The sequence below is a fragment of the Herpailurus yagouaroundi genome, unplaced genomic scaffold, assembly GCF_014898765.1.
Source record: "Herpailurus yagouaroundi ecotype Mexico unplaced genomic scaffold, PumYag 163, whole genome shotgun sequence".
In the NCBI taxonomy this organism is placed as follows: Eukaryota; Metazoa; Chordata; class Mammalia; order Carnivora; family Felidae; genus Herpailurus; species Herpailurus yagouaroundi.
In genome coordinates, this window is record NW_024412404.1 from 28540965 (window position 1) to 28563328 (window position 22364).

Genomic DNA, 22364 nt, shown 5'->3' on the forward strand with positions numbered 1-22364 from the left:
GTACATATGAATTTAAGAATCAGATTGTCAGTTTCTACACACACACACATACACACACACACAAGTCTTCTGAGATTTTTATTGGGATTATTGAATCTGTAGTTCACTTTGAGGGAGAACCGACACTTAAGAAGATTGAGTCTTGGGGCGCCTGGGTGGCTCAGTCAGTTAAGCGTCTGACTTTGGTTAAGGCTGTGATCTCATGGTTCATGAGTTTGAGCCCTGCATCGGGCTCTGTACTGACATCTCAGAGCCTGGAGCCTGCTTAAGATTCTGTGTCTCCCTCTCTCTCTGCCCCTCCCCCACTCACACTCTGTCTCTCTCTTTCAAAAAATAAACAAACATTAAAAAAAAATTTAAAAAAATATTGAGTCTTGACCCATGAACAAGGTATGCCTCCTCTTTAAGTCTTATCTAATTTCTCTCAGCAATGTTTTCTAGATTTCAGTGTGTAGATAGGTCTTACATACCTTTTGTCAGGTTTATCCCTGTTTAATTGGTATTTTTGATGCTGTTGTAAATGGTGCTGTTTTTTAGAATTTTAATTTCTTATTGCTTGTTGCTAGTACATAAAAATAAAATTGATTTTTGTGTATTGATATTTGTATCTTGTGTCTTGTTTGCAATTTTGGCAAACTCACTTATTAGGTTCCAGTAGCTTTGATTCCGTTAAATTTTCTACATAGGCAATTGTATCATTTGTGAATAAAGTTTTACCCTGCCCTTTTCTACCTGGATGCCTCCCTGCTTTTTGGTCCTAGTGAAAACCTCCAATCCTTGTGTTGTTCTTGATCTTAGGAGAAAGGCATTTATTCTTTCAGCATTAAGTATGATGTTAGCTGTATGTTTTTAGTAGATACCCTGTGTTGGGTTGAATAAGTTCCCTTCTATTTCTGGTTTGCTGAGAGTTTGATTAGGAATGGATCATGGGTTTTGTCAAATGTTTTTTTGTGTCTTATCAAAGATAAAGCTGTATTCTTAATTTTTTTATGTTTATTTTTATTTTTATTTATTATTTTTTTTAATGTTTATTCATTTTTGAGACAGAAAGAGACAGAGCATGAATGGGGGAGGGGCAGAGAGAGAGAGAGACACAGAATCGGAAGCAGGCTCCAGGCTCTGAGCCATCAGCCCAGAGCCTGACGCGGGGCTCGAACTCACGAACCGCGAGATCGTGACCTGAGGTGAAGTTGGACGCTCAACCGACTGAGCCACCCAGGCGCCCCATTAATGTTTATTTTTAGAGAGCAAGCATACAAGTGGGGGAGGGCAGAGAGAGATGGGGACAGAGGATCTGAAGTGGGCTCTGTCTCGATGTGGGGCTCAAACTCAGGAACTGCAAGGTCATGACCTGGGCTGAAGTCAGACGCTTAACTGACTGAGCCATCCAGGTACCCCTCTTTTTTTAAATTTATTTATTTTGAGAGAGACAGTACAAGTTGGGGAGTGGCAGAGAGAGCTAGAATCTCAAGCAGGCTCTGCACTGTCAGCACAGAGCCCGATACAGGGCTCAAACCCATGAATCATAAGATCATGACCCGAGCCAAAATCAAGAGTTGGGTGCTTAACTGACTGAACCACTCAGGTGCCCCATAGGTAAATCTGTATTCTAGTTAAAGCAGCAAGGGCAGATTTTATTCAGTAATAACTATTGTGATAGGGAGGAAAGTCCAGTGTGAACTGAACTCCACTTCTTTTTGTGTGGAGGTGACTAGGATGTTTTAAAAGGATAATGAGGGAGTAGGAAGGAGGAACAAATGGGAAATGAGTAGGGGCTTGAGTAGAGTCAGGGATGTAGAAATTTACAAAAAGCTGGAAGAGAATTTGGTCATTGTGATTAAGCCAGCTGGGTTTGCTACCTCATGCCTATTCAAGTTAGGCTTGTACTCGCCCATAAAGATTGGGAGATAGTGGGCTCTGTCTTCAGGGATTGGCTGGAACAAACAGTAAATACTTTTGGCAATCTTGAGTTTTCCCAGGCAGGAACTTAAGAGGGTTGGAATCATCATCCTAGGAACACAGCCATGAGAAGTTAGAAACTACACTAGTGTTTGTTCAGGTCTTTTAATGCAGAGGTTTGGATGGAGTCATATGTACCAAAGAGTTCCTACAGTTTAGTCTACTGAGGTGATCATAATGGTTTTTATTATTTTGTGTATTTGTCAATGATCTCCAGAGAGAACCAATAGGATATCTTTATCTATAGATATAGGTATGAGATTTATTATGGGAATTAGCTCACATGATTATGGAGGCTGAGAAATCCGACCAGGCTGCTGTTATTTGCAGCTTGGAGAATCAGGAAGTTTGGTGGTATAATTTAGTATACATCCAAAGGCCCAAGAATCAGGGAAGTAGATGATATAAGTCTCAGTTTGATTCCAAAGGCGGGAGTCTGAAGGCCTGAGAACCAGGAGTACTGATATCCAAGGGCAGTATAAGATTGATGTTCTAGCACAAGCAGAGAATATCCACTCTTCCTCTATCTTTCTGTTTTATTCAGGCCCTCATTGGATTGGATGATGCATTGGGGGCATTGAAATATGAACAACTTCTGGAAATGCCTTCCTAGAAGCACCCAGAAATAATGTTTTATCAGCTATCTGGGAATCCATTAGCTCAGTCAAGTTGACACATAAAAGTAACCATCACAGTTTGTTAATATGGCAAAGTACCCTGGTTGGTGTTTTTTGTTTTTGTTTTTGTTTTTGTTTTTAATGTTAAACCAACCCTACATTTCTGGAATAAAGCATACTTGGTTATAATGTATTAATATATTTATAAATTATTGGATTTGAATTGCTAAAATTCTTGTCTAGAATTTTTGCATCTGTGTTCATAAGGAATATTGGTCCATAGTTTTCTTTGATTGTAATGTTTTTGTCCGATTTTGTCATAGCGACGGTACCAGCCTCATTCAATGATTAGGGAATTATTTCCTCCTCTTCAGTATTTTAGAAGAGTTTAGAGTTGGCATTACTATTTCTTCCTTAAGGTTGGTAGAATTAACCAGTGAAGCCATATGGGTCTGGAAATTTTTTGTGAAAAAGTTTTAAACTACAGTCTCAATGTCTTTAATATAAGGCTATTTAAGTTAGCTGTTTTTTCTTGAATGCACTTTGATAGTTTGTGTCTTTCATGGAATTGGTCAGTTTCATTGTTTATTGATATAGAATTGCTTATAATGTTTATTATTGTCTTAGTCCATTCTGGTTTGTTATAACAAAATACCTCAGACTTGGTGGCTTATAAACAATAGAAAATTATTTCCCATAGTTCTGTAGTCCCAGATCAAGGTGCCCGCATGATCCAGGGTGAGGGCTTTCTTCTGGGTTGCAGACATCTCATTATATCCTCACATGACAGAAGTGGTGAGGGATATCTCTAAGACTTCTATAAGGACATTAATCCACACTTGAGAGCTCTGCCGTCTTGACCTAATCGCATGCAAAGCCCCCACTTCCTAATACAACCACATTGGGCCTTAGGATTTCAACATATGAATATAATTTTGGGGAGACACAGACATTCAGCCTGTAGCACCGATTATTCTTTTTTCTTGATCATCTGGTGGTCATAGGTTTATCAATATAAGTGAACTCAAAGAATTCTTTCATAGATTTTCTGTCATTTTTTTCTTTTTTCTTTATTTTTTTGGCTTTTGCTTTGATATTCATCATTTTGTTTTCTTTGTTTCCTTTGAGTTTAATTTGCTCTTCTTTTCCTAGCTTCTTAAGGTAGAAGCCAAGGTTATTTATTTGAGATCTTTCTTATTTTCTAATGTCGGTATTTAGCAATTAGAATTTTCCTAATTTCTGCTTTTGTGGCATCCAGCAAATTTTGCCTTGAGTTTCATTTTTATTCAGTTCAAAATACTTTCTAACTTCCTTTTGATTTCTTCTTTGATCCATGGTATTTTTAAGTATGTTATATAATTTTCAAAATTTCTGGACTTTCCGAGATCTTGCTCTTATTTATTTTTAATTTAATTGCGTTTTGTCTGTGGACATATTTTATTTTATTTTATTTATTTATTTTTTTTGAGATTTGCTGGTCCGTTTATTTATTTTTGGGACAGAGAGAGACAGAGCATGAACGGGGGAGGGGCAGAGAGAGAGGGAGACACAGAATCGGAAACAGGCTCCAGGCTCTGAGCCATCAGCCCAGAGCCCGACGCGGGGCTTGAACTCACAGACCGTGAGATCGTGACCTGGCTGAAGTCGGACGCTTAACCGACTGCGCCACCCAGGCGCCCCTGTGGACATATTTTAAATAAGTTAAATCCTTTAAAATTTATCAAGGCTTGTTTTATGGCACAGAACATGGTCTCTTTTGGTAAATGTGCTATGTACACTTTAGAAGAATGTGTATTCCTCTGTTGTTGGATGCTGTGTCCTATAAATGTCAGGTCAAATTGATAGTGTTTTCCAAGTTTACTCTATCCTTGAATCTAGTTGTTCTATTAGTTGAGAGAGTGATGAAATTGCTGATGGTAATTATGGACTTGTCTTATTTTTCCCAGTTTTGCTACATGTATTTGATGCTCTGTTATTAGATGCATAAACACTAAAGATTGTTTGAGCTTCTTGATAAATTAACCCCTTATTATTATGAAATGATTATTTTTATTGTGGTGATAATATTGTTTGCTCTGAAATCTACTTTGATAATAATACAGGCATTGCAACTTTCTTTTGATAAGTGTTAGTATGGTATCATCTTTTCTGTCTTTCTACTTTTAATCTATTTGTGCCTTTATATTTAAAGTGCTCTTGTATAAGCAGCATGTGGTTGGGTCTTTTTATCCAGTGTGGTAGTCTCTGCTCTTTATTTAGATGTTTGGGCCATTTATATCTAATGCCATTATTGATACATTATTGGTAGGTTAAATCTTCCTATTCATTTTCTATTTGTCTCATCTGCCTTTGTTTCTCCTTTTCATCTCCTTCAGGCTTTGTTAATTATTTTTTAAGATTTAATTTTTTATTCTTTTTTTTAAGTTTATCTGTTTTTGAGAGAGAGCGCATGCACGCATGTGCAAGTGGGGTAGGGGTGGAGAGAGAGGGGGAGAAAGAGAGAATCCCAAGAGTCTCCGTGCCTCTGTCAGTGCAGAACCAGATGTGGGGCTTGATCTCACAAACTATGAGATCATGACCTGAGCTGAAATCAAGACTCAGACACTCAACTGACTGAGCCACCAGGTGCCCCAGTTTTTTATTCTTTGTTGGCTTGTAAGCTATAACTTTGTTTTAGTCGTTTTTAATTTAATTTATTTTTTATTTCTTATCAGGGTTTATAATAGTATACATTTTTAACTTATCACAGTCTACCTTCAAGTGATAATACTTACGTATACTATAAAAACCTTATAATAGTATACTTTCATTTCTCTCCTCCTGGCTTTTATGGTATTGTTGTCATACATTTTTCATATATATATGTTACGAACCCCAGAATTACAGTATCAGCATTTTAAAACATTTTTAAAGAGATTAAAATATTAAAAAATATCCATTTACCCTTATAAATAACATTTCTGGTGTTCATTGTCTCTTTGTGAAGGACTTTAACATTTCTTGTAGTGTGAGTTGGCTGGTAATGAATTTTTCAGCTTCCTTTTTTTTCCTTTCTTTCTTTTTCTTTTTTTTCATGTATCTGGGGTTTGTTGAGCTTTGTGGATCTGTGAGTTTACAGTTACCTTTGAATTTGAAATATATTTTTCTGTTCCCTCCCTTCTTTGGGGACTTCATTTCACACATTAACTGTTATAGTTATCCATTGTTATGTTTGTAATTTTTTAAAATTTTATATTTTCTTTCTGTGTTTATTTTGCTAATTCTCATTGCTATGTTTGTAAGTTTATTAATCTTTTCTTTTTTGTTCTCTAACCTGTTAATCTTTCTGGTGTATTTTTCATCTCAGTTCGGTTTGGATCCTTTATGTCTTTCATGCCTCTGTTCAACTTTTTGATCATAAGATCCATATTGAACTTTAAAAAATTTATTTAAAAATAAAACTCAGGACGCTTGGTTGGCTCAGTCAGTTAAGCATCTGACTTCAGCCTCAGTCATGATTTGGCGGTTTGTGAGTTCAAGCTCTGCCTCGGGCTTTGTGCTGACAGCTCAGATCCTGGAGCCTGCTTTGGATTCTGTTTCCCTCTCTCTCTGCCCCTCCCCTGCTCATGCTCTCTCTCAAAAATAAATAAACATTAAAAAATTAAAAAAAAAAACTCAGTTAAGATATCAGGTAGTAGATATTTTTGTAGACTTTTTTTCTTCTCTAATTTCAGCATAATTGTATATCTTGCATACGTTTCCATTTGATTAATCTGAGGTTTTTCTGTATTTCTTCACCAGTTCTCTATTTATTCACCAGTTCTCTTTTCTTTTTCACGCAAATAATTTCACCATTTGAAAAAAAAAATCCATGTTTTTCTCATTCCTCTGTTGCATTTTCCCATTATATGATGTTTTTCCTGTGTTCAGGCCTGTTTTAAAATATCCTTCTGGGGGCACCTGTGTGGCACAGTCGGTTGAGCAGCCGAGTTCAGCTCAGGTCATGTTCTCACGGTTCGTGAGTTCAAGCCCCACATTGGGCTCTGTGCTGACAGCTTGGAACCTGGAGCCTGCTTCAGATTCTGTGTCTCCCTCTCTCTCTGTTCCTCCCCGCTTGCACTCTGTCTCTCTCAAAAATAAATAAAGATTAAAATATCCTTCTGTGCACATAAGTAGGATTATTAATATGTATTTTTAAAAGTCTAAAAGACAGTTTTGTATTTGGCCAACAAATCAATGTTTAGAAATACACATTTCATTTGACAGTATTTGTAAATTATTTTCCAGAATAATGTCCATTTTAGCCTGTTACTAACAGGGTCCACTGTAAGCAACAGCATTATTTCCAATTAGTGTGAGGAAAGGGATTTCATACAGGGAAGTAGTAGATGCTTACAGGGTAATTCAAGGGCTGGAGGAGCAAGCTGGGTTTCCAGGAACAGTTAATCCCAGCACCCTTGGACTGCTCTGCTGAGATCAGCTGACAAATCAGAAAGTTGCTATTGCCACTTCTTGTGGAAAAAAATCACTATCTTTACATAGTTGAAAAAGCTGCCACATTGCTGCAGACTTTGCTGAGATAGTAAGAAGCGCTTGGCTCTAGAATCACTCACTTTTGCCATGATCTAGATGAGCAAAGTGGATGCTCTGCCCTCTTCTTTCCTGCCCCCCCGCCCCCCTCCCCCGCCATGTGTCATCTTCAAACCAGAGCTTTGAGCACTAGTGCATTGAGTAAGCACACCCTAATTATTCCTAGAACACATATTACAAGGTTGTTCAGAAAATACATTTTTGGGGGTGCCTGGGTGGCTCAGACGGTTGAGCATCTGACTATTAATTTTGGCTCAAGTCATGATCCCAGGGTCATGGGATGGAGCCCTGCATTGGGGTCTGCACTGAGCACGGAGCCTGCTTGGGATATGCTCTCTCTGTCTCTCTTTCTCTTTCTCTCTCTACAAGAAAAAAAAAGGAAATACATTTTTTAACTTTCTTTTTCATACCCCTTTAACATGAAATTGATCTGGATGGAATGAACAGGCCCACATCAAGGTAATTCAGCAATTAGCTTACACTGAAATAGTAAGCTCCATGGAAAAAGAAAAGTGGTATTTTCTTTTATATATTTGTAAACAATTTGTTACTATCCCCATTGGCCTCAACATCTTGCTTCTAATTTTGCTATGAAGCATCAGGATGCTCATCTTTTTTTTTTTTTTTTTTAATGCTTCTACACATCTATTGATAAACACTTGTATCTTAAGAAGATGTTACTGGGGTGCCTGGGTGGCGCAGTCGGTTAAGCGTCCGACTTCAGCCAGGTCACGATCTCGCGGTCCGTGAGTTCGAGCCCCGCGTCGGGCTCTGGGTTGATGGCTCAGAGCCTGGACCCTGTTTCTGATTCTGTGTCTCCCTCTCTCTCTGCCCCTCCCCCGTTCATGCTCTCTCTCTGTCCCAAAAAAATAAATAAACGGAAGATGTTACTGGAAAGGTGGTTTATATATACTTTAGTTTCAGTAAATTAAGCACACAGCTATTCCATTTGCTTTTACACATAAGTTTACGTGCACTTATAGAATGATGATCGTCTAACCACATTTATATTTGCTATGAAAACATATGAATGTTGGCAGCTAATACTGTGCTCATCTTTACCTGACATATTCTGAAAAGATGACCTCTCAATTGGTAACAAGTATTTTGAGGCATAATCACTGCACTTTTACCTCTTAATTATTCTCTTTTTTCTATTTGATAAGTCATTCCCTTTTAAATAATAAAAGCTTAATATAGGGAACCTGGAGAAAACAGTCTGTGTTTTAACATCCCAGAATCTTCAGATTCTAGCCTAACTCCCAGTTTGATGCTCCCAGGATCCCTCTAAACCAACTCCCAGTTTAATGCTTGAACCTGCTCTGTATCATTGTGGTTTGCTTGTTCTTGGGGCACCATTAGGGCATCTCCCATGGCACTGACCTTGTACGTCCAAAAGCAGTTCCCTTTTTTTTTTGGGTGACCAGTGATTTGAGATCCAGTGTTAAGAACAAGCTCTCTATAGCTTTCTTTTATTGGTGGTCTTACTTTTTTCTTCAGGAACCATCAGTCTTACTCTGCAACATAAAAATCATTGTTTAATTTATTACGAAGTTAAGTCTCTCAACATTCTAATTGTTCTCTTCTGGACCATTCCTAGTTTCTTTATATAAGTGTGTTTAAATGAAGAGATAAATATCCATCTTTAAAATGTAGTGTCCCAAATTACTGTCTCTGGTTCGGTATCACTTTCTGTGAGATCATTTGTGTGACTTCTTGAATAATCTGTCTGCATTATCTGCAAGAGCCCAGAGATTAATATTCTCTTACCTAGAAACAAGGATTTCTTTTGTCATCTGTTTGCCTTTCCTTGATCCCTGGAGTGTTTTTTAAAAATCTCCTTCCTAGCATGTTTTTCCTGTCTGGTAATCAAATCTATCACTGTAACTCCTAGTTTGGTCAAGCACTCGCAGAAAGTTGTAGCACACTCACTAAGAAACAAATTCTGACTAACTCTTTTCTAAATGGTTGTTTTCTACCTTATAAGGCTTGTCTTCTTTAAGAATGTAGAAATAAGCTTACATGTGTTTTTCTAGAGATAAAAAAGCATACCATTATCAAATATTGAATACAAGTTGATCAGTTTGAACTATTACATTTTCTTTTGCATACATTAATTTTGAAGCTTGAATGCAGATAAAATTACAATTTTGAGATCCTGCCATTTTAAATATTCTTAGTCAAAAGCCAACAGTATTGGTTCTAGCTATTTCTTGTATTAAAGGCTTACTTTTTCCAGCCAATTCTCACACAAGTTTTGGACTGGTAATGGTTTGCTGTTTACTTATTTAGGTCTGGAGATGGAAGAATGCACAGAATGGCTGTAGCAGACCTCTGTGATGTTGACCTATGACCTGTGAGAGTTTGTTAGGTGAGAGTCCATGTCATATAGGTAAAAGCAAGAGTCTAGTTTGGTTATGAAACATAACATTTGCAGTTGGCTTTAATATGTTGCATATAAATTGAATGAGGATAGTGCATGAATATATTTGTCTAGGTCATACTTTGTGGTTTGTTGGTTGTCACTATTCTCTTACAGCTGTCCTACCTGCATTAAACAACTAGGAGGCAGATCATTTTTCAGATTTTTCTGTCAGTAACCCTGCTGAAAACCACTCAAATTTGTTTTTAAATGCAGAAATGAAAAAAAAATACTATAGCCATAGTATCGTATAATATTTGTTAGTGGCTTTTATATTTGACATCATTGAGATGACTCCTTTATTTTACACAAATGAAGAAGCAGGTCCAAAGAGAAATGCCTTACCTATGGACACTTGAATTTGTATATTTCTTCTGTATTATTTTGTTTCCTCTTAAAAATGTTTTCACATGAATATAACTCCATGTATACGTTTATACTTTTGTTCATTTATGCAACAAGCAGATATTAACAGTATGTTAATGTACTGGAAAGAATTCTGCCCTTTAAGGAGCCTATAATGTAGCAGAGAGATGGGAAGAGCCATGTCACAGAATGCAGTGAACACTATGACAGCAGCTTCCCCAGTGTATTCCAATTGGAGATTTTTTGATGATGTGGTTAGTTGTGCTTTTGTTTTTGTTTATTCCATTTCTGCTTGGAATTTAGGTGTGCGTTACAGTTTTTCAAGTTGAGGAACCGGGGCACCTGGGTGGCTCAGTTAGTTAAGTGTCCAACGTCAGCTCAGATCATGATCTCATGGTTCGTGGATTCAAGCCCCACATCGGGCTCTGTGCTCACAGTTCAGAGCTTGGAGCCTGCTTCAGATTGTGTCTCCCTCTCTCTCTGCCCCTCTCTTGCTCGTGCTCTGTCTCTGTCTCAAAAATAAAAAAAACATTAAAAAAAAAAGTTGAGGGGCGCCTGGGTGGCGCAGTCGGTTAAGCGTCCGACTTCAGCCAGGTCACGATCTCGCGGTCCGTGAGTTCGAGCCTCGCGTCGGGCTCTGGGCTGATGGCTCAGAGCCTGGAGCCTGTTTCCAATTCTGTGTCTCCCTCTCTGTCTCTGCCCCTCCCCCGTTCATGCTCTGTCTCTCTCTGTCCCAAAAATAAATAAACGTTGAAAAAAAAAATTAAAAAAAAAAAAGTTGAGGATCCAGGCCTTTGTTCACTTTTGGAAAACCCTCACTCATTATTTCCTCAAATATTGCCTCTCTCCCATTTTCTTGGTTCTCCCTTTTTGGGAGTAAAGCTCACTGTCTTCTTCCATGCTTCCTGTCTGTCTGTCTCTGTGTGCCTCACTCTGGGGATTTCTTCAGCATTGTCTTTCTGTTCACTCACCTTCTCTGCTGCCAGGCCTACTTGTGCCACCGAGATTATAATTTCAATATCTACATGTTTTTATTTCATAAATTTTTAAAATAAGTTCCTGTCTTTGCATTATGTTATTTTTTGTTTATCTCTGTGAACATATAAGAGTTTCATATTCATATTCATATTCAAGTTTCTTTCCTTAGACTTTAGGCTCTTGTCTAATGTTTTGACTTTACATTTTTTGCTTGCTCTTGGACCCTGAGAGTTTTTTCTTCTGGCTTTTGAGCTTGGCTGTATATTAAAAATTACTTTGCTGTGAGCCTGAGTGGCTCAGTCGGTTGGGCGTCTGACTCTTGATTTCACCTGAGGTCTTGATCCCAGGGTTGTGGAATGGAACTCACGTTGGGCTCTGTGCTGAGTGTGGAGCCTGCTTAAGATTTTCTTGCTGTTTCCCTCTCTCTGTCTCTCTGTCTCTCTCTCTGTCTCAAAAAAATTTTTTTACTTTGTTGTATTTTTTCTAGGATTTGTACGTGACTGGAGATGGGAATAGGGTGTTGTATTTTTTGGTGTAGCTCAGAAGTACCAGTCTCCCCAATGGACTATGAATTGTGTGTATATGTATAAAAACAATTGTGCTGTGTTACCTAAACCTCTAGTTAAAAAAATTCTTCACATTTTACAGTAAATATTATTAATACATCTCCTTCCAGTAAGTGGAGGTATGCAGTCGTCCATTAATTATTCACTTCACATGTGGCCGTTTTTACTGCATCTATTTTTAAAAAAATTTTTTTAATGTTTATTTATTTTAGAGAGAGACAGACAGAATGTGAGTGTGGGAAGGGCAGAGAGAGAGAGGGAGACACAGAATCTGAAGCAGGCTCCAGGCTCTGAACTGTCAGCACAGAGCCTGACATGGGGCTTGAACTCATGAACCACGAGATCATGACCTGAGCCAAAGTCAGATGCTCAACCTACTGAGCCACCCAGGCACACCGATTTCTACTGCATCTAAATAGGTCGAGCTACTACTAAGGATTTATTTTATTTAACTTAACGTAGCATATATTTATATCATGATTATTCTGTGCAAGGCACTGTTCTTAGGACTTTACACATAGTAACTCTGAATTCATTTGATCCTTGTTCGAATACTATTAGGTGTTATCATTGCGTCCTAATTTTATAGATGAAGCACACCGAGTAGTTAGAGGAGTTGCCAAGGGTTCCCCTGTTGGCGGTTGGCGAGTATTGGAATTGGTATTCAGACCCAACCTCCACACTCATACTCTTCATTTACTTGCTTTTGGCATGCTGCTCTGCCAGCCACTGGCCTTTATCTTTGCAAACCACATGTCCCTCATAATGAAACTCGCCCAGCTCCACTTGCTCTGTGTCTTCATCCCTGCCGCACTCAGTAAGTCTATACTGAGCTCGATTCAGGTGTTTTTCTGTTTGCTTCCTTATGTCTTTATCTTCTGTCTTCATTTATTTGTTCATTTTGGGGGAACAAATATATATTAAGCACCCATTACATGGTGCGTGCCTTTAGGCGTTGAGCATAAATGCTGCCTAACACAGAGACGCCCTCCGTGCTGCCCGGATCTCTCCCAAGCCTTGTGCTTCTGTCAGCCACGCCTCAATTGTAATCCCGGTCCTGGTCGGCTCCACTGCTGCAGTGGCCTGCACGTTGGTCTCCAGGCTTCAGCCTCCCTCTTCCTGCTCTGCGCACTGCTGGCCGGGAAAATAGGCAGTTACCCAGTTCGGTGTGGTAAGTGCCATGATCCAGAGAAGTATCCCGACCCAGTCTCATGGTGACAAGGAAGCTTTTCTGGAAGAAGAGATGGTCAAAGATGAGTCTTAAGAAGTAAGAGTTAGTTGAAGATAGAGGAGAAGAGTGTTTGGTACAGTACAAGGCAAAAATTCCAAGGGAAGAGAAGAGCATGTGCTATGTTTGAGGTACTGAGAAAAACTCATTATGCTAGAACTTGAAGTGTCAGATGGGTGCGGTGAGAAGAGGTGGGAGCACCCACGGTGGTGCTAAGGGAACTGAAACAGTGCAGGGTAGAGCTCTATTTTAATAGGGTGACTGTGGTTTGGTGAAGGCGACCAGTGGGGAGACCGCTCAGAAAGCTAATGCTAAGGTCTGTGTGATAATGGCCTAAACCCAGGGAAGTGGTATTGGGGATGAGAGAAGTGAGCAGATCACAAGGAGATGGACAAGAGGTGGGATCGACGCCATGCTGGTGGCTGATGGATTGTGTTGGTCATGGGAAGGGGACATCGGGTTGAGACATTCCCTTTGACATAGGAAGGGCAGCTGATTAGCTGGAAGGATGGTGAATTTGATGGTGAACTTGAGGAACATGCAAGTGTGAGGTAGTGGTGGGTGGGCCACCTGGAGATATTCAGAATTCTCAATCTCTAGAGAGAAATCTAATCTATCTAAGCAAGAGAGAGAAAGAGAGAAATTTGGGACTTGGATAGCATATGGATGGTAAAGGATGCCCTAGGAATAGAAAAAAATGTCAGAATGAATAGCCTCAGAAGAAAAAAGGGTGTGTGACAGGACACCGAGGAAGGGCAGTCACCATCTTGAGTCACTGTGTCACAGACACCCCTTATCATGACAGCAAGCACCCCATGCTGACTTCTGGTGCTTGCTGTATTTCAGAATATTTTATATTTTTTCCATACAACTTTTGCATAGGCCATGATATATTGCCCATTTTATTCAGTCATCTTAGTGCTGAGTTTGGGTGTTTAGCCTATAAAGAATTTAATTTACTACATTTCAAAAGCCTACCTTTTTTAAATAGCAGGGAGGACTGCTGTTGGATTCACAGTATTTAGGTAATATGTGAATAACTAGTAGTGATTACAGTTACAAGAAAGTCTGAATAGTATATTTTTCCTTGGGGCTTTGGTTTTCAAGTAGACTTAGGCTAATGGAGGCATAATGCTTGTGTATTATTAGCTGGGTGATTAGCGTTTATAAGCAGAGTCACACACCCAGATTGTGAAAGACATGCACAAGTGATTCATTCATAGTGTACCCCAAGATTCATTGATGGCTGTTCTGTGAGAGCAGAGGTCTTTCTCTTCAAATACACCGTGTGACCTAGGATTCTGCTGAACTGGGAGGAGCCTCTGCTTTGATCAGCGTAGTTCTTGTGGTCACTCAGTGTCACTGTCCTCCTGTCTTGGCCTCAGTGGCCTTCCCATACCAGTGCACTGATAGCAGTTGTCATCTCACAGGGAACTTGGAGACACAGAGACTAGAGTCTTTTAGTAAGTGAACTTACATAACTTCACAAAAATTATTCCATTAAGCTCAAGATAATACTAAGAGTGTTTTGAGGAAAATTAGAACTTTGAGCCCTTCACTTTAAAAAAATTATTTATTATGAAAAACAAAAATATGAGGAGACTATTTTAGATCTTAAGAGGCTTAACAATCAAATGGAACCTGCTAGGTAGACTCCATTTGAAAGTGCATATTCTAAACTCCTATTATGGATAGATTGACAAAAGTGACTTCATCTCTTCCACCCCCCAATTTACTGTTCTTTAATGAAGAGCTTTTGAGGGAGAAACCTTTGAGAGTTTCAAGTGATAAAAATGCTTTTTTTTTTAAAGTAATGTATTTAAAGATAAGCTTTTTTTTTTTTTTTTTTTTTTTTTTAGCTCTTCTCAGTTCCTAGTTTCTACGATGGGTCATAGCCATAGAGTAATACATATTTGAACAGCTGAAGCAGTACTCGTTCGTGAAGCAGCTTGTTTTAAATGTGACTAGAATATTTTCCTGGACTATATGGTTTTGCAAGGTATTTCAGGTAAAATATGAGTATAAAAATATTCTGATTTCTTTCACATAAAGTGTGTATCATTCAACACACTTTAATGCCTCTTTATTGAATCATATCATGAAATATTTACTCTAGTTACATTTAATTCTCAAAATATTTTGTATTTTCTACCTTCTATTAATAAAAATTGAAATTATATTCTTGCCGCCAGGCTGGTTTATTTTTCGCAGCACAGTAATCACAGTCAGTTTTAGTAATCTCACCTTGGTATTTGCTCCACATCGTCTCATGTGTGGTGGAATGGGATTCATAGCCTACATCGGTCTTTAGGACATCACAAAAGCATATGATTGAATTCCCTCGGAAATCTGGTGACTGGTCCAGGTCTGAATCCTACTTGACACCTATTTTAGACCCTGGTCCCATTCTGAATTCTAAGTCTGATATTGCTTTATCCAAACCACACAGATCTTCATTTGTACTTTTTATTCTGGCCTATACTACTTGAGCATTAATTTTTCTAGTATTGAAAATCTAATGGATATAATTTGGTTTACTAAATTATAAGTTTATAATATACTGTGTATTGTGTCAAGTATTCAAGGACTGCTTCCATGTTTAAGAATGTTATTGTGAATACTATGTTTTTTTCTATATTTAAGTAGGTCTGCATAAGGTATTTATAAATTATCTAACTTACATGCCCATTAGGGACTCCATTCTTCCTCTCCATTCTCTATTCTCTTCCTCCATGAATGGGTGGTAGTGGGTAGAAATGCAAAAGAAAGAAATTAGCACCTGTATCTCTGATGTGGCACTTAAAAAATTCTACCACGTGGTTGTTACCTGTTAGTTATTTGTTTATATCCCATAATAGAGTATGAATTCCTTCCTGGTAGGGATGATTTTCTTTTCCCCAGGCCACAGCTTTAATTGGAGGGAGGAGGGAAAATATAGAGGGGACCACAGAGGAGGGAGTTGCCCAGGACCCATGAAGCACCCAGCCTCAATAGGGGGGAGTGTAAATGGAGTGGACTTCTAGCTTTGGAAGCAGTACTGGGACTGAGGACATGTGGTGTGGGGGTTCTGGGAACTCCAGGGGAGCCAAGCTGTACTCCAGCACTAGGATGCAAAGGTCCTGGAAATGGATGATATTTTATTCATCAGCAGGAGTCTCTTGTAGCATATAGTTATGCAGGTTCGAATGAAGACATACTCAATCTTTTGTAAATGGTAATGGTAGTTTTACTCAGATGTTTGTATTTTCATGTTAAGAGCAGGCCAAAAAAGTATACAGTGGCATTTGGAAAAATCTGGGAAAGATTTTCTTGTGCAGACATTTTCCCTGCACATCTCTTAGAGCTTCTGTGGCTGTGGGATTCCTAATGCTTCCGTTATAAAACTGACACCACCCTCAGGTACTCTGATAAGTCCAGTGGTTTGAAAACTGTGTTGTTTTAATTAGTGTATGATACATGCTTTGTAGAAGCTTTGTGGTCTAGAGCAATGTTATGATACTGGTAGCTTCAAGAATGCTCTTGCATGTGGCAGATAAGTGAGAAGGGGGCTCTAGGTAGAAAACTATCCCAGTGTCTGAGGGCACAGTTTGCTGCTGAACTGTTATCAGCAGCCAGGCTAGGACTGGCATTACAGAGATAATGTAGAAAGGTCTACTAGGTTCCCACACAGGGTGCTCTCTTGGGTAACTTTTTTTTTTTTTTTTAATTTTTTTTTTCAACGTTTATTTATTTTTGGGACAGAGAGAGACAGAGCATGAACGGGCGAGGGGCAGAGAGAGAGGGAGACACAGAATCGGAAACAGGCTCCAGGCTCCGAGCCATCAGCCCAGAGCCCGACGTGGGGCTCGAACTCACGGACCGCGAGATCGCGACCTGGCCCAAGTCGGACGCTTAACTGACTGCGCCACCCAGGCGCCCCTTGGGTAACTTTTTAGTAACTGAGGAAGACCAGTCCTTCTGAAAGGCCCAAACAAGCATACAGTAGAGGTCAGAGCAAACCAGATAACTAGTCCAGAGTATTAGGCAACATTTGAAGGAGCAGGTTTTAAGATCATGGCAAGCCGAGAGTTCATCAGGTCAAGGTCTTCGGAGCAGCAGTACTGGCAGAGAAAAGCCATGAATGGTTGTTGACTACAGGCAGTCAGGGTCATAGGTACTTTCCTTTTATAGTTCTGCTGCTTCAGGAACACGTCATTGTAACAGTCTTAAGAATTTGAAGGTCTTGGTTGGAGCATCGTCAATGGGGGGCCATACATGTGTACTGTAATCAAACTGCAAACTCTGTATTCTGTCTCACCTAGGGCTGTCTTTTCTGCATTTCGTGTGGCACTGTCAGCACAGAATTGAAAGTACCGTGGGCAGGGGCGCCTGGGTGGTGCAGTCGGTTAAGCGTCCGACTTCAGCCAGGTCACGATCTCGCGGTCCCTGAGTTCGAGCCCCGCGTCAGGCTCTGGGCTGATGGCTCAGAGCCTGGAGCCTGTTTCCGATTCTGTGTCTCCCTCTCTCTCTGCCCCTCCCCCGTTCATGCTCTGTCTCTCTCTGTCCCAAAAATAAATAAACGTTGAAAAAAAAAATTAAAAAAAAAGAAAGTACCGTGGGCAGTTCAGTTTTGATGCGGAGTTTTTATGAAAGTTGGAACTACCATCTTGCCCTATTTCAGAATAGTTACAAAAGCCAGGTCCTCCATAATCAGACCTTTCACCTCAGGCACCCAAAAGGAATCAGAATGCTTTATGAGATACCTGAAATATGCTGAGTCCGTCACCTGTTGTTTTCAGCTGCTAGACAATGTAACCTTTGGAGAAATAACCTTTACCAGAAAATATGTATGTTTTAAAGTCCTCAAGAATGGTTCTTTCAGTGGGAATTTTAAACCCAGAGCATAAAGATACTTGAAAAGAGGAAGGAAGTCAAGGGATAAATGACAGTACTTGGGAGACAATGAGAGAAATAAAAATGATAACAAAAAATTTGTTATACTTTTAAAATATATTAAAAAACAATAGATTGATGACTGAAGTGATGATTATCTTAAAATTGGGGAATTAGTTTATCATGTGGAATTAATATATTACCCAACAACCCTTTATGCTTCTCTGTTGGTTTGTTGTGGGAAAGATGCTGAAAACCCTTGCCTGTTGTGTATTTAAGATGTGTTCCAGTCTGCTAAAGAGGGCGTGGAAAATACAAGAAAATTTGAATGACTCTGTGTTCCAGAATCTTCCCTTGTAGTTTTAGTTTCTTACAGCAGTTACAGGCCTTTTTTATAGAAGGGGTTCTCCTTTAACATTATATTAACATTATCATTCTTGCAGTGGGGAGGTGAAGGATAGGGTAGAATTTGTACATGTGGTAGTTCATAAGAAAGAGTTTTTAAAATTTTTATTTATTAAAAATTTTTTTGATGTTTTTTATGAGAGACAGAGTGTGAGCAAGTGAGGGGCAGAGAGAGAGGGAGACACAGAATCCGAAGCAGGCTCCAGGCTCTGAGCTGTCAGCACAGAGCCCGATGCGGGGCTCGAACCCACGAGCCATGAGATCATGACCTGAGCGGAAGTTAGACGCTCAACTGACTGAACCACCCAGGTGCCCCCCATAAAAAAGAGTTTTAATAATGAATTCACAACTCTGCCACCTAACTGATACTCTGGGGGAGATTGGTGTCCACAGTGTGCCTTGTTCATGCCCTCACTGTACCACTGCTGCCACCATTGCACCAAACTGCTTACCCTCTTTTTAATTTGCTCTTAAAATCCTGTGTTCCTATAGACACCTCAGGCCAAAGGATGATGAGTCTGCCAGTAATAAGGAGTTATTTTTCAGCAGAATGAATCGAATTGGCTGCCTTGGGAGGTGGCTGGAGAATTCTCTGTTATTGGGATTGTTAAAGAGAAAGAGCCAGAGCTGCAATATTATACAAGGATTCAGGCTCTGTGTTGGGTTGGAATAGATGATCTTTATGTTTCTGCTAAATCTGAGAATCATTGATTTTTTTTGAATATCCTTAATAATCAGTTTAAAGTTCTGAATTAATTTAAAAAATATACAGGCTAACAAAAGAGGACTTAATCATGTAAACAGTCCAAATGCCATCTCTGAGGATGCTTTCAGCTGCAGGTAACAGAACAACCAACCCAACTTGGCTTAAACAATGAAAAGCTTTACTAGCTGATATAAAAGGAGGTCTATATTAAAGAGAAGGATGGGCCTAAGGGTGGTTGATCCAGCATATCCAAGCCATTCCCAAGGACCCAGGTTCTTTCTCACTGTTTGCTCTACCATTCATGGGGTATACTTCATCTCAGGGCAGATTTCCCCTGATGTAGGTGGTTGTCAGTAACATTCAGGGCTGTATATGGCCTTGTGAATGGGAGGAGGAGAGGAAGAAAAGCTTGTTGCTCTCTCTAAACATGAGTAGGTATTTCCCAGATACTTCCAGCACATATCACCTCCTGAGCCACAAGTGGGCTCTTGCCAGTCAACCTGCTTTAGGGACAAGGGGTGAAGTGTCAGCATCCTGAGATACATGGTAACTCTGGGGAGAGGGAAATACTGAAGAGAATTGGGGGTTCTGTTAAAAGGAAGAAGAGAGGGCAACCAACAGTATCCCCTGTAGTCATTTTGTTATGACCTACTGTTTTGATGTCTATTATGCCATAAGTCTTTGACTTACTTTTTGATGTGGCCATATCAGACTATTAATTTTTTTTAAAGTGGTGTGATTTCTATTTTAAGATGGAAGAGTGAAGCTAAATTTCAGAATATCCATTCTTTTTTTTTTTTTTTTGATGTTTATTTATTTTGAGAGAGAGAGCAAGCAGGGGAAGGGCAGAGAGAGAGGGAGAGAGAGGCTCCCAAGCAGGGTCTGCACTGTCAATGCAGAGCCTGACACGGGGCTCAAAGTCATGAACTGTAGGATCATGACCTGAGTCAACATCAGGAGTAGGATGCTTAACCGACTGAGCCACCCAGGGCACCCCTCAAAATATCTATTCTTTTAGACTTAATGATATGAACAGCAAATAGATAAAAACTGGCAGAAATATACCAACAGCTATTCAAAGAAAACAGCTGATGGTTGGTGAGAGAAAGTTTCTAAGTATTCAAAGGGTTAGGCTCAGTCATTCTTGTTTTCTGTTATTAAAAAAATATTTTTTAATGTTTATTTTTGAGAGTGAGAGAGAGAGCATGAGCAGGGGAGTGGCAGAGGAAAAGGGAGACAGAATCCAAAGGAGGCTCCAGGCTCTGAGCTGTCAGCACAGAGCCTAATGGGGAGCTCAAACTTCACGAGCTGTGAGATCATGACCTGAGCTGAAGTCGGATGCTTAACCCACTGAGCCACCCAGACACCCCAGCTCATTCTTAGTCCCACACTATTCAGAGGCTCTATGAGAGAAAGGATAGTGAACACAACATTGCAAAATCCCTAATGTCTGTGTCAAGGAGCATGAGTAAGTATTGGCAGTGCTGTAGGAGCACTGGGAATTCCAAGTTACTGGAAGTCATTCCTTGTGGGTTTCTCTTAGTGATAAAGAAAGACACATTGGAGATTACTATTCTGGAATGCTCAGACTGGGAAAGAGGTAGAGAAGAAAGGTAGAATAATCAAACCTTAGAGCTGATTATCTTCATCAGTAGACTGGGAGGTAGCAGAACACCTGGCAGGAGGGAACATCAATAATGCAAGTTTCTTTGGAGAACAGTAAGTGGAAGAAGGGGCATAACTATAGTAAGCTACAGGTGACAGGGTGGGGTGGAGGTAGGAGTGGGTGCTCGGGAGTTGGGTCAAAGGAATGACTGCAGAGGAAGAAGAGAACAGCCTGTGCTGGACTCTCTGATGGAGATGAAATCTCTCAAGGGTTGAAGGAATTAATGTTGGGGAGGAAAAGAATAGCTCCCAGCGAGAGGAGCTTAGAGTTACAACTGCCTGTAGCCCTAGTCCCAGCTGAGCTGGTTCTCTTTTCCCTTTTTCACACTCTGTAAACACCAGTTAGAATGAATCTGTAAGGGGAGAAGCTCCCCTAGACTACACAGTAACACATGCAGAAGCAGTCCACAGAACACACCAGTGAAGCTTAAGCCAACAGGAAGGCCTCACAAGCCCTCTGCACTCAGGACAGGATGGAGAGAAAGGCATGGTACATGCAGAAGAAGGATACAGAGTCTATTACTATTATTTTTTAATATAATTTATCATCAAATTGGTTTCCATACAAAACCCGGTGCTCATCCCAACAGGTGCCCTCCTCATTGCTTATCACCCACTTTTCTCTCCTCCCTGCTCCCCATCAACACTCATTTCTCTGTATTTAAGAGTCTTTTATGGTTTGCCTCCCTCCCTCTCTGTTTGTAACTTTTTTTGCCCCCTTTCCTTCCCCCATGGCCTTCTGTTAAGTTTCTCAAAGTCCACAAATGAGTGAAAACATATGATACCTGTCTTTCTCTGACTGACTTATTTCACTTACCACAATACCCTCCAGTTCCATCCATGTTGCTGCAAATGGCCAGATTTCATTCTTTCTCAATGCCAAATAGTATTCCATTGTATATATAAACCGCATCTTTATCCATTCATCAGTTGATGGACATTTAGGCTCTTTCCATAATTTGACTATTGTTGAAAGTGCTGCTATAAACATTGGAGTACATGTGCCCCATGCTTCAGCACTCCTGTATCCCTTGGGTAAATTCCTAGCAGTGCTATTGCTGGGTCATAGGGTAGTTCTATTTTTAATTTTTTGAGGAACCTCCACACTGTTTTCCAGAGCGGCTGCACCAGTTTGTATTCCCACCAGCAGTGCAAGAGGGTTCCTGTTTCTCCACATCCTCACCAGCATCTGTAGTCTCCTGATTTGTTTGTTTTAGCCATACAGAGTCTATTCTGGAAGAAAAGCTAATTTCCCTTCAAAATGGGAGCAGATTCCTGAGTAAGCTATTAAGGAGTAAGCTATTAAGAACCTGAGTTTCATAAAACACAGACTCAGAAATGATACAATAAAATAACAGAATGAAAAAAAAAATAACAGAATGAGGTGAAAAGGGAAGAATACAGGGCCAGGGAGTCACATGGGGAGCCAATTTGCAGATCAAATAAATTTGAAGTAGCTAGGAACTGAACAGTCATGGCTGGAAGATGAACTTACTGAGAGTACAAAGCTTGAGATATTCACAGTGAATGCAGAAGAAGAGGAAAAAAAGAAGCAGTTAGGTAAAAATGATAGGGGGAGGATTGGACTTTCTGGAGGTGGAGCTGAGATAAAAGTATGGGCCTTCTGTTTTTTGTTCAAGTTCCTCTTGGAATCATGTTTTTGGTTGCAGAGGATTGACGATTTTAGATAACACTCATTTGAAAATATGTAAGCACTGACAAATTGGTGAAAACAAATGTTCATGTTCTTTTTAGAAGAATATCAGTGAGATGAAAGTTATATTTTTAGCCTGGGAGACCAGGAAAATTCCCCTCTGAAGCATTTTGTTTCCTGGCATTGTTACTGAAAACTCCCTTCCCCACAACATGATTTTCTGTGCTCTGTTGGAACTGGTCTTTTGCTAAATGTAAATACTGACCTGCTGATCTTAGAGCAAGCACTTTGCTGTTTTCCTACCACCAGAAACCATTTTGTAGGTCAGGTTTTATGGAGAAAAAAATTTTTGTGTGT

General features: G+C 39.7%; 1 protein-coding gene across 8 annotated transcripts in view; it reads left to right on the forward strand.

Annotated features, from left to right (window-relative positions):
- The window catches only part of MARCHF8 (membrane associated ring-CH-type finger 8), a 123879-nt gene that overhangs the window by 57092 nt on the left and 44423 nt on the right, over positions 1–22364 (forward strand). Inside the window, exon 1 of one of the 8 annotated variants that reach the window (XM_040485760.1) lies at positions 12625–12648. The exons of the other annotated variants lie outside the window; for them this stretch is intronic. The gene's annotated coding sequence lies outside the window, so the exon portion shown is untranslated. Of the gene's footprint in view, positions 1–12624; positions 12649–22364 lie in introns of those variants that run through there. 8 annotated transcript variants of the gene reach the window in all.